Genomic DNA, 11,428 nt, shown 5'->3' with positions numbered 1-11,428 from the left:
TTAACCAAAACAATGAGTTTTCTCAATTAGCTGATGACTAGAAATCAAGATTCTAATTGTTTGATAACAATAAACCTTGCAAATTGTTTCTTCAAGATGTGAAATAAGAACACATTTTTTGATCCCAGATAGAGGTTAAAGCAAAGAGTTACCAGTGTCCCAGGGGCAGGGAAACAGCAATGTCCTGGGATAGGGAGCAGGGGAAGAGGATGAGCCAGCCCCTCCCCCACACCGGGAGGGCTCTGGGTTATACCACATGAAGCCCAGGATTTCAACACTCTTACAGCTCTCAGGCCCTCAAGCTATGCGCTCTCTTCTGGGGCACTCGTTTTTTCCCTTTGCTATGATGCAATTCACCAAACATTTATTGAGCATCTCACTCCACAGAGCAAGGTATGGTAACATGCAGCTGGCTAAATAATGCCCCCCTTCAAGAAGTCCTGATGGTCCTAATCCCCAGCGCTTGTAAAGTTTGCCTTAGATGGCAAGACAGTTAGGATTTGATTTGTTTGGTTTGGTTTTGGTGTTTTGAGACAGAGAATCTCTATATAGTCCAGGCTGGCCTTGAACTTGTGATCCTTCTGCCTCAGCTTCCCAAGTGCTGGGATCACAGGCCTATACCATATGCCTAACTTTAAATTAAGGATCTTAGATGTGTTTGGTTTTTTTTTGTTTGTTTGTTTTTTCAGGGTTTTTTTGCAGTACTGGAGTGTGATCTCTGGAGCTTGTGCATGCTAGGCAAGTGCCTTATCACTGAGTTCTACCCCCAGACCAAGGATCTCAAAGTGAGAAAATCACCTTAGATTATTATCCAAGTGAGCCTGATGTAATCACAAGGGTCCTTCTAAGAGAGCTTTAAAGATACTCCTCTGGCTTTGAAGATGGGGGATTATGAGCCAAGGCAAGTATGTCTAGAATGTAGAAAAGAGCAAGGTGTGGTAGTGCATGCCTGTGATCCCAGCACTCTGGGAGGCTGAGGCAGAAGGATCACAATTTAGCAACTTAGTGAGACCCTGTCTCAAAATTTTAAAAAATAAAAAGGCTAGGGAGGTAGCTCAGTGCAAAGGACCTGGGTTCAACCCTCAGTACCTTCAAAAAAAAGGAGGAGGAGGAAGAAAAGTCAAAGAAAGAAATTCTCTCACTACTACCCATGCCGTGATGTTTATGTGTTTACTTATTTAGTTAGTTAGTAGCACTACATCCTTGAATATGCTAAGCAAGGACTCTAACACTGAGCTACATCATCAGCTGCATACCTTGATTTTAGCCCCCAAGAGACCCACGTTGAACTTGTGGTCTCCAGAACTGGAAGATAATAAACTGCCTCTGGTGTGAGCAAGTACGTGCACATCCACATTCCCATCCTCACTGCTGCTGCCCTTGATTATGCAGGGAACAGATGCACAGAGGTAAGCATGTGGCTTCTGGCCTCGGGGAATGAGCACCTGCAGCCACCTAGACCTGCAGAGACCACTTTGCTGTTATTTTCACAACTAAACAACGTGTGATCCATTCCTTCGATAAACATTTACTAAGCACTTTCTCTGTCCCTGGCTTTGTGCTGGGTGCCGGTACAGAGAGATGAGCCCGACAGATTCTCATGGGGATGGGGCTTCCAGTGTGGCAGGGGGAAGAGGGAGCGGCTTGCGGAAATTCAGTACTTTTTCAAGTTCATAATTATAGTAAGGATGTCTCCGAAGGAGGTTCAGTTTTAAAGGAGCAGTCAAGGGAAAAGAACATTATCATTTAAAATTATACTTAAAAACCTTAAATTAGGTAGACTGGGGCTGAGCGTGCAGCTCAGTGGTGGAGCAAGTGCTTAGCATGCACAAGGCTCTTTGGCACACAAAAAAAAAAGAAAAAAGGAAAGATACATCTAGCACAATGATTCTTTTGCACGCTCAGGTCTGAGAGCAGTGAATGATCCAGAAATAACTCAAAGAAAGGCTACCTCGAGCAGTCTAGAACCAAAGCGGCTCTGCCTTTAAGGAAATGACCCCACCCCCAAGGCTGAGCTGAGGTTGGACAGGGAATTGGCGCTCCTGGAGGCTGGAGGGCGGACTCGAGTTGGTTTTTGTATTAAGCGTCCATCGTGTCAGCACATGTTACCAGATGAGCTTGCCTTTATGAGGATAATGCCACATTCTGGAGCAGCTCCTTTGGAGGTCAGTGGGTGGAGAACAGGCTGTAAAGTTGGCACTAGTTGAACGTGTCCCTGATGTGAGTCCGCAGGGCAAACTGGGTCATTCCTATTATGGAAGAGACCTGGAACTGTGAGAAAAGCTGGGGAGTTGGGGAGCTCATCAAGGCCTTCCCAGAGGAGGTGATATGACATTTCAATGAGGACAGAGGGGCACAAGCCAGGCGAGACAATTATGAGGGAGATTATTCTGGGTTTGCATGTCACCTCAGCAAGTGGCTGGAGTTGAGGCCTCCTTTGGAGGCCCAAAAGAGTGACAACTAGAGCCCCGATGCATCCCCAAAGCAGTGCTAGGACTCTCCTCTTTAACCCTGAGGACTTCTGGGAGATCTTTTTCAGTAAACCCCATGTATGTTTGACTTCCTCAGAAACACTGGGGATTTCTAAAGACTTGAGATTTCTTGTTTATCTACCGCTTCTATCTAGGGCACTCTCTGTTTTCTGGAATGCTGTGGGGAGGCTTTGGGAAGAGTGATCCTAGAACCTTCTCTGAGTTACTGCTCTCTGGGACTTGACCTGTCTGTCTGTAAAGTGGAGGTTGGGAGCAGGTTGATCCTTGGCAGCTTTGACGTGCTCTGATGGGATCGTTGGGGAAGCAGCACCCTATAATTAAGCCCCTGGCCCTGAGTTCAAATCTTATCTCCACCATTTATGAGCTCCTGGGCAAATCCTTTTCCTCTCTGGGGCCCTATCTCCTTATCTGTATGACAGTGACCACCATTTCCATCCCTCTGGCCTGTATACGGATTACATGAGATCATGCACATAAATCATTCAGTGCTGTGCCAGGCCCAGCAAATGGCAGCTGCTGTCGTTATATTTTGTAATAGTTTTTAAATGAAACGTGTCAGCTCTGCCGATCACAGTGACACAGAACGCCCGTAGGGTTTACCAACCTCTGCAGACAGCGCCAGAAGATCCTCTAATGGGTGTCCAGGGAAACACCCAGAGCTGGGTGGCTTCTCTTTGGCAGAAACTGGAGAAACTCCCCATGGGGAAACATCTGTTGGGTAGGCGGTGGCTGCGCTAACTTGTGGGTATGAGGACAATTCCGAGACTCTGAGAGTGAGCCTGGGTAGTCTGGGCAGCCCAGATTAGCTCAGGATGGGAAAGGAAATGCCCCTTGCCCGTAGCTGGCCAGGACAGCCTGGATGTGATGGACAGAACTGAGTCTTCCTAACCAGGGACCTGCCCTGCCCTTATTCTAGTGCTGACTGCCTGGTGTTTACACATTTGCAGCTCTCTGTCTCTCTGTCTCTCTGTCTCTCTGTCTCTCTGTCTCTCTCTGCCTCTCTGTCTCTCTGTCTCTCTCTGTCTCTCTGTCTCTCTGTCTCTCTCTTTCTCTCTGTCTCTCTCTCTGTGTCTCTATCTGTCTCTCTCTCTGTCTCTCTCTCTGTCTCTGTCTCTCTGTCTCTCTGTCTCCCTCTCTCTCTCTCTCTGTCTCTCTGTCTCCCTCTCTCTCTCTCTCTGTCTCTCTGTCTCTCTGTCTCTCTCTTTCTGACTCTTTCTCTGTCTCTATCTGTCTCTCTCTCTTTCTCTCTGACTCTCTCTCTGTCTCTCTCTGTCTCTCTTTCTGTCTCTCTGTCTCTGTCTCTCTGTCCCTTTCAGAGCTGGGGATCAAACCTAAAGCACTGAGCTTGCTAGGCAAGCGCTCTACCACCGAGCTACACACCCAGCCCAGTGTGCTCTTTATAGAAGAGATGGGAAACTGAGGCTCAAAGAGTGGCAGAGACTTCCCCAAGATCCCGAGATCACACAGCGAGTCAGAGCCAGAATCTAGGTCTCCAGGCCTTGTGTGCCTCAGATAGCCACTTTGATCCTGTCAAATGAGTGAATGGTTAGTTGTTGTCTAGTAATGACAGTCACCCAGATGTTTTGTATCTCTGTGTTTTCATAGGAATCAGGCCACCCAGCGGCAGCTGAGCTCAGACCTCAGCGAGAAAATGTCTGTACTCTAAGGGGGAGCAAGGAGGAGGGCTTCTTGACTTGAAGTACTGACCCAAGCAAGGTACAGTCAGTGCTCTTGAGTGCTCTCCCAGGCAGCTTGGAGCCATCTGTCTTTCTAGTTTACAGGCCAGAATCACATGATTCCTTCTCTAGGTAGAGCTGAGCTACGGTGTGTCATTGCACACAGCAGCAAGTGTTGCAAGAGAAAATCCTACAAAGGACTTTTAGTCACCATTTGGAGGCACTTTCGGAGAGAAATTTGAAGTCACACCTGGGCCTGAACCCTGCCTCTGTCACTCACTGGCTATGTGAACTTGGTCACGTCACTCTGCCACTCTAAGCTGGTTTGCCCGTCTGTACAGTGCGGTTAACATCTATGTCTCAAGTCCACAAGAGTTGATAAAGAATGTAAGGTACTAGGTGAAGAAGTAAGCACTCAGTGTTAATATCTGCATCAGTTAGTTTTCTCCATTACAAACAAAAGACCTTACTCTAGGTGCCCTCACGAAAAGGCCAGGGGAGCAGGCTGGAAGGCCACAGCCAGGAACAGTCTCCCCAGAAAGGCAGGCTGTAGAGCCCCCAGCTGCCAGCACACGGCACAGATAGGCAGCCCACACCAGGGATGTTCTGCACGCTCACTTCTACCATGAGACCCCTTATCCTTCTCTTCTCTTTGGGGATCTGGTACGGGAAGAAGGAAGGAGAGCCCTGGCTCCTGTACCTGGGCTGCATCGGAAAACATACACATAAGCGCTGTCTACCTAGAGCTTCTTAGAGTGCTTAGGTTGTATCTGGCAGACGAGCACCGCTGCTCTGTTGTCCGAGCAGTCCACCGGGATGGAAAATCAGTCCCAGTGCAGAATTAGAGAGACAAAGTCTTACTGTTCCCGGTCAGGGAAGCAAGAGATGTTATGTCTCATGAGGGTAGATTTTTAATCTAAGGTTTGTGAAAAAACCTACAGCACTAAAAGACTTAGATATAACTTTAGAAGAAGAAACAAAATCACTTCATTTAAAGGGGAGAAAAATGGGGAACAAAATCATCTTAGTGGAACAGGGAGAGAAGGAGATAGACAGCTACTTTAACAGACGAAGTAAGGCAGGGAGTCCAAAGCCAGAACTTGGGAGTCTTTGCTGTAAGTCTCTTTTATTATGTGGACGGGACTCTCTGGCCTGAGAGCCGTCATAACTGGGATCTGAGACCCCCGATTTGGCCATTGCCCCTTCCACTGCCTACATGTACATTTCTGGAGAAGCACTTCTTTGGTCTGTTTGTGCTGTCCAGGTGCTTATCTTGTGAGATTTACAGCAGAGGTACATTCAAGGCTGTTAGTGAAAAGGACACACGTGCATTTGAGTGCATTAATATGGTGAGGATAATAAAATATATACGTACTTACACATGTGGGTGTGCGAGTGTTTAGGTGTTAGTGTATATTTTATATATTGAATGAGTTTTCTTTCCCTTTGTTTCTTTGGCGCTCAGTTGGAGGTGGAGGGAGGAGGGGATTGTGCCTTGGCATGAAGTGAGCCAGGCCAGCCAGGCTCATCGGAGCTCTCTCCGTTTGTTTTTCTCAGCTCCTCTCTCTGGCAGAGGTTTAACTCTCACTAGCTGGGGTTTAACTCTCTCTAGCTGAGGTTTTGCTTTGTTTTGTTTTTGCTTTTAACAGTAACCTCACTGAGGCCCTTTAACTTTTCCTGCCGGTCCCCCAGCTTTCCCTACACTTACGAGACTAGAAGGATATTATCATTATGACAATGTATAGATTTGGAAACTGCAGACCATCAGCCCTAATTTGCCTAAGGTCACACAGCTACTAAGTAGTACAACCAGGACTGAAAGTCTGCGTCCTTAAACACTTGTTCCTAATGTGCTAGACTAGAACTCAGAATGAGTGACCTTGAGAGGCATTGTTCTACATTAATATGACTAGGTAAATGGGAGAATGGGTTTAATCCATTAATTCAAGTTTAAATGCCTTCTCTGGCCCAAGTTTTGTGATCAGCACCAAGCAAGACTGACTGATGTGACCTCTGACCTCAAGGAGCATAGGCCTAGTGGTGAAAACAAGCAGAAAATAAACAAATAAAATATTTACCAATTACAGGGAATGAGAAAGGAGGACTGCGGCAGCCTTGCAGGCGGGAAGGACTCTCCTTGGCTCTTTAAGCTCAGTCACACTGGCCTTGGCGCCCTTTGAAATAACCAAGCACACTAAGAGCTTTTCACAGGCTGCTTCTCCTGCTTAGAAAGGGGTTCCTTCAAATGGCCAGACCAGGCTGCATAGCGAGACCCTGTCATAAATAAGTAAAATGTTCCCCCAGTTACCTGCATGGCTAACTTCGTTCCCTCCTTAAGATTTGGTATAAATACTGTTTTTTTCAGGCTGGGACATATGTCAGTGGTAGAGCACTTGTATGAGGCCCTCGGTACACTCCCCAGCACTCTGCCCCTCCATTAATAAACATCAGCTTCTTAGGAAGACCTGCCCCGATGCCACTATTTGATTTTGTTTTGTTTTGTGATGCTTGGGATTGGACCCCGGGCCCTGCACGTGCTAGGCAAGGGCTCTGCCACTGAGGCACACCCCAGCCCTTGGTACCACTAAATCTCACCCTCCCCCACCCCTGCCGGCATGCCTTATCATCTCCTCATGCTCTTCTGTGTATTTTTCCAATAGCCCTTATCACTTTCTATCATTATTTGTGTATTCAATACATTTACAACCTGTCCGCTTTACTTTGTAGATTGTAAGCACCAAGTGAGAACGGGGATCCTGGTTCCTTTCACTGAACAGTGTCTGGCACATAGTAGGTGTCCACAAATATTTGTAAAATGAATGTCAGTAACTTTCCTGGGGTCACACAGCTAGGCAGTGGCATGGGTGTGACTTGAATCCAGTGTTACTTGGTTCCAAAGCTACAGTGTCATCTTCCTACAGCTCTTATATAGCTGAAATGGGTTCACATGTTAACCACTTATAACAGTACCTGGTAGAAAGGTTACTGTGCTATAAAAATAAAATAACATTGAGTTGTTATTAATACAGGAGAGGGGAGTTTTTCCTCCTGGGTGCCACAGGCCTATAATCCCAGCTCTAGGGGGCTGAGGCAGGAAGATTGCAAGTTCCAGCTTAGCCTGGGCTACCTAGCAATTTAGTAAAACCTTGTTTCTCAGAATAAAAAGGTTTTGAAAGGCATGGGGATCTAGCTCAGTGTGAAGGCCCTAGGTTCAGTACCCAGCACAACAAAATCATTCAATAAAAGTGCATTCAGCTCTGTGGGGTGGGACTTGAAGCTTGACTTGGCAGACACGGGGACCACACGGAGGAAAAATACAGGTGTCCCCATCCCCCACACGGCCCGCCCACTTTGCAACTGACCTGAAATTGTTCACCCACTGGATTGCAAACACACAGACTTCCTGTGTTTTGAGAAAGGGGAAGTCCAGCTAGCAATTTATCATGAGTCATTTGTTTGGTGAAGGAACCCCCTAGCAGTTGGCAGAATATAGCTGAAGGAGAGCTATCTGGTGAGAGAAAGGAGACTTGGAGTTCAGGACTGCTGCTACATCCGCTAACATGGGCGAGTCACCTCTCGGGCCTTAATTTTCTCAAGAAGAAAATGGGCCAGTGATCTTCACCTCACCGGCTTCTTCTCTCCATAGCTCTGCTAATACTGATGGGTGCCTGAGTGTGACTGACTGGCAATACGGAGGGGGCTTGGGATGGCAACCAAATCCAAGGGTTAAAAGTATACAGACTAAACCAGGCATGGTAGTATGAGTCAGTAATCTCAGTACTCTGGGAGGCTGAGGCAAGACGATCACAGCCTGGAGCCCAGCCTGGGCAGCTTAGTGAGACTTTGTCTCAGAATAAAAAAGGTTTGGAGATGTAGCTCAGTGTAAAGGTCCTGGGCTACGTAGCAAGTACTGGAGTAGAACATATATATAGATATAGATAAACCCTAGCCCTGTTTTTCCAACAGATGGTATTGCCCTCATACAAGGGACCTTAGAGGATGTCATACATATTGCAGAAAACCCACTACACTAGCCCTTAAAGAAGAAATTGAAAATGTATGTGCAGCAATCTCAATGACCAAGGTTAACCAAGCAGCAGTTCGCTGTACTAATAAGTGTCTGAAAGCCAATGACCAACTCTTTGAGCATCTCTTACAGTTGCAGAGGCCGAAGGTAACTTGTATCAATTTCATGCTCTCAATAAATTTAGTATTAAAATATGTATACCAGTTGTTCTTTTCCTGAATGTGATTACATGTTTTTGGTGGGCTCTGTGTGTATGCTATGAAGTCACTCAGATCTGAGCTCCAATTTTGTCTTACCGCCTTCTCTTTGTATGTCTCTCCCTAGTCAACTGATAGAGGCTCTTGATTCTCGATTTCTTCTCCTGTGAAGTAGAACTTTGAATTCCTCAGATGTGAAATAATAAGTTTATCTGTTTTTCAGGATTAATGAGATATGATTATTAGGAGTTAGGAAAGAAGCTGCGTGTCTCAGGCCTATAATCCCAGCTTTCTGAAGGCTGAGACAGGAAGACTGTATCAAATTCAAGGCCAGTCTGGACTACATAGTAAGACTTCGTTTTAAACAAAACAGGAAAAAAAAAAAAATAGGAAGAAGCTGAGCTCTGTGATTCCTCAGGAATGGTGGTCTGTTTTCAGTCTGGGATAACCTTTCACTTCCACATCCTCCTCTCCTTCCTGTGTGCTGCTTTGTTCTCTCCCGGCCCTGCTCTGAAGCCACTTCTAGTAGGCCTACTCCAACATCTCTCAGGCCACAAATAATTGTTAAAATAGGGGTTTTTTTCCCCCTTATTACCAGGAATTGAACCCAGGGCCTGTACACTAAGCTACAATCCCAGCCCTTTTAAATATTTTTTTTGAAATACAGTATCACTAAATCCCTAAATAGCCCTCAATGGGCTGTAGTCTAGAGTCCTCCTGCCTCCGCCTCCCAGAGTACTGGGACTATAAGCTTGCTTTATTCGGCTGGTCTATTTGTCAGGTCTGCTTTATTTGTTCTTTACTGATATAAAAGTAGTAAATTCATGGTAGGGAAAAATGACCTTTTATTTATTTATATTTTTCAGTACTAGAGAGTGAACCCAGGGCCTTCACACTGAGTTACATTCCCACCCCTTCTATTCTGAGAGAAGTTTTGATCAGTCATTAATTGTGCAGGCTATGTTCAGAGCGCTGGGATCATGGGCCTGCACCACCAGGCCCAGCCCAAAAAACTGTTTTCAACTAAATAAATAAAAACAATAAAAGAGAGATTACATATAACTTCACCACCTAGAGAGAATCACTCTTAACTGTTGGGGTGACTGCCTTTCCAGGTTTTTTTTAATTGGAGATTGAACCCAAGATCTCTCACATTGAGCTACATCCCCAACCCTTTTTTCTGTCTTTTGAAACAAGATCTCATTAAGTCACTAAATTGCTCAAGTTGGGCTTGAACTGTCGATCCTCCTGCCTCAGCTTCTCAGAGCACTGAGATTACAGACAAGCGCCACCTTGCCTTGCTCCAGATTTCTTTTAAATATGTAACAGGATGTCAGTTGCAAATGTCCTGATCTTTTGACTTTGGGGCCCAGGCAATGAGTGCCAGGGGCCACTACACCCCAAATCAGGTTGTTAACCCACCCAGGGCTGCTGGAGCAAGGAGGAACTGGTTCTACCAGCCTTCACTCATTAACCCATCTCCCACTCTGTGCGTGTGTTAAGAGGGAGGCTTGAGCTTGAGAAGGGCCGGGGAAGACAGATTTCTTTTGAACAGAATTATTGGCTGTTCTGTGGCTCCCACATCAACACCTCTTTCACTGCCAGACAAGAGGAGTGAGGTATGTTGCCTTCCTCACTTTTGTTAGTTTCTCTTTTTTTGTACCGGGAATGGAACTCAGGACCTTGCACTTGCCAGGCAGATATTTGTGCCGCTGAGCTATATCCCCAGCCTCCTTCCTCACTTTATGAGACTGGGACTTAAAGGGACCTGTGAATCAGGAGGAAAGGCAAGTCCAAAGCAACGGCCCTGGGCTGTAGCGTGCTCTGTGGGAGAGTGTGTGCTTAGCACATAAAAGGCCCTAGGGTCCATCACCAGCAGCACCAACATGAAATGAAAACAACCAATAGCTCCCCCTTCTTCATCTGCATGTCTACCCGCAGGGAGCTTGTGGTGCTGAAATGTCACGGTCCATTGAGCCGTCTGCCTCCCTGACTACATGAGAAACATCTTAGACACTAGACCGTGTTTTCCCTGTCCCCTGCTGCTTAGCTGATTCTTAGTAAACGTTCTGGTGAAGGGAGGGAAGCCTGAAGAAGTTGCAGAGAGCAGAAAGAAAATGGATTTTGGAACTGCTCCCATTCAGTTCAAATTCTGATTATGCTTTCTTTTTCTTTTTTTTTTTTGGTGAGAAAGGGTCTCCCCATGAGGTTCAAGTAGGCCTCGAACTCACTATGTAGCCCAGGCTGGCCCTGAACTTGTTAGCAATCCCCTGCTTCAGCCGCCCAAGTGCTCAGATCACAGGTGTGCGCCATCACACCTGGCTCTGTTTTTCTACCTAGGTCTTTAACCTCATTTTTCACATGTGTAAAATGATGATAATTTGAGTATGTGCTTGGCAGAGTTTTGAATAGAACAGATAACGTAGTACATAGTAGGTGTTTCATCAGCAAAGAATGACATGTAGGGGATGAGTGGGCATGGCATAGCTCAGTGGTGGAGCACTTGCCTAGCATGTATGAGGCCCTGGGTTCCTTCCCTGGCACTGCCAACAAAAGAAAAAGAAGAATGAATGATGGGACAGAAGGATAGGTGGTAGAACATTTGCCTAACATGACGAGGCACTGGCTTCCATGCCCAGAACATACTCTCCCTTTTAAAAAAAAAATGAATGAATGAAGACACAGTAGTTCTGGAAGTTGTAAACCAGCAGGGCTACCTGTTTCCTGTCCAAACTGATACCGTAATGGAATGTCAGCATCCTGACTTCCTTCCTTGCTGCCCCCTCAGTCTCCATCAGATCATCATCTATCTTCCTAGCAGCAACAACAGCTGCCGTTTGTATCGCAATGTACAGAAACTTGATGACCTGATCACATTTAAACTCCTCAATAGTCCTGTGAGGTCTACATTATAGTTGCTATTTTATAGAAAAGGGAGCTGAGACCAGAAAGGTTGTATGACTTGCCCATGGACACAAAGATATAAGAGTTTTGGGCACCTTTTTTGGCCTTCCCGACTAAATTGACTTAGCATGT

This window comes from Chinchilla lanigera, unplaced genomic scaffold (assembly GCF_000276665.1).
Source record: "Chinchilla lanigera isolate Chin_1 unplaced genomic scaffold, ChiLan1.0 scaffold00051, whole genome shotgun sequence".
NCBI lineage: Eukaryota > Metazoa > Chordata > Mammalia > Rodentia > Chinchillidae > Chinchilla > Chinchilla lanigera.
This window is presented reverse-complemented; position numbering follows the sequence as displayed.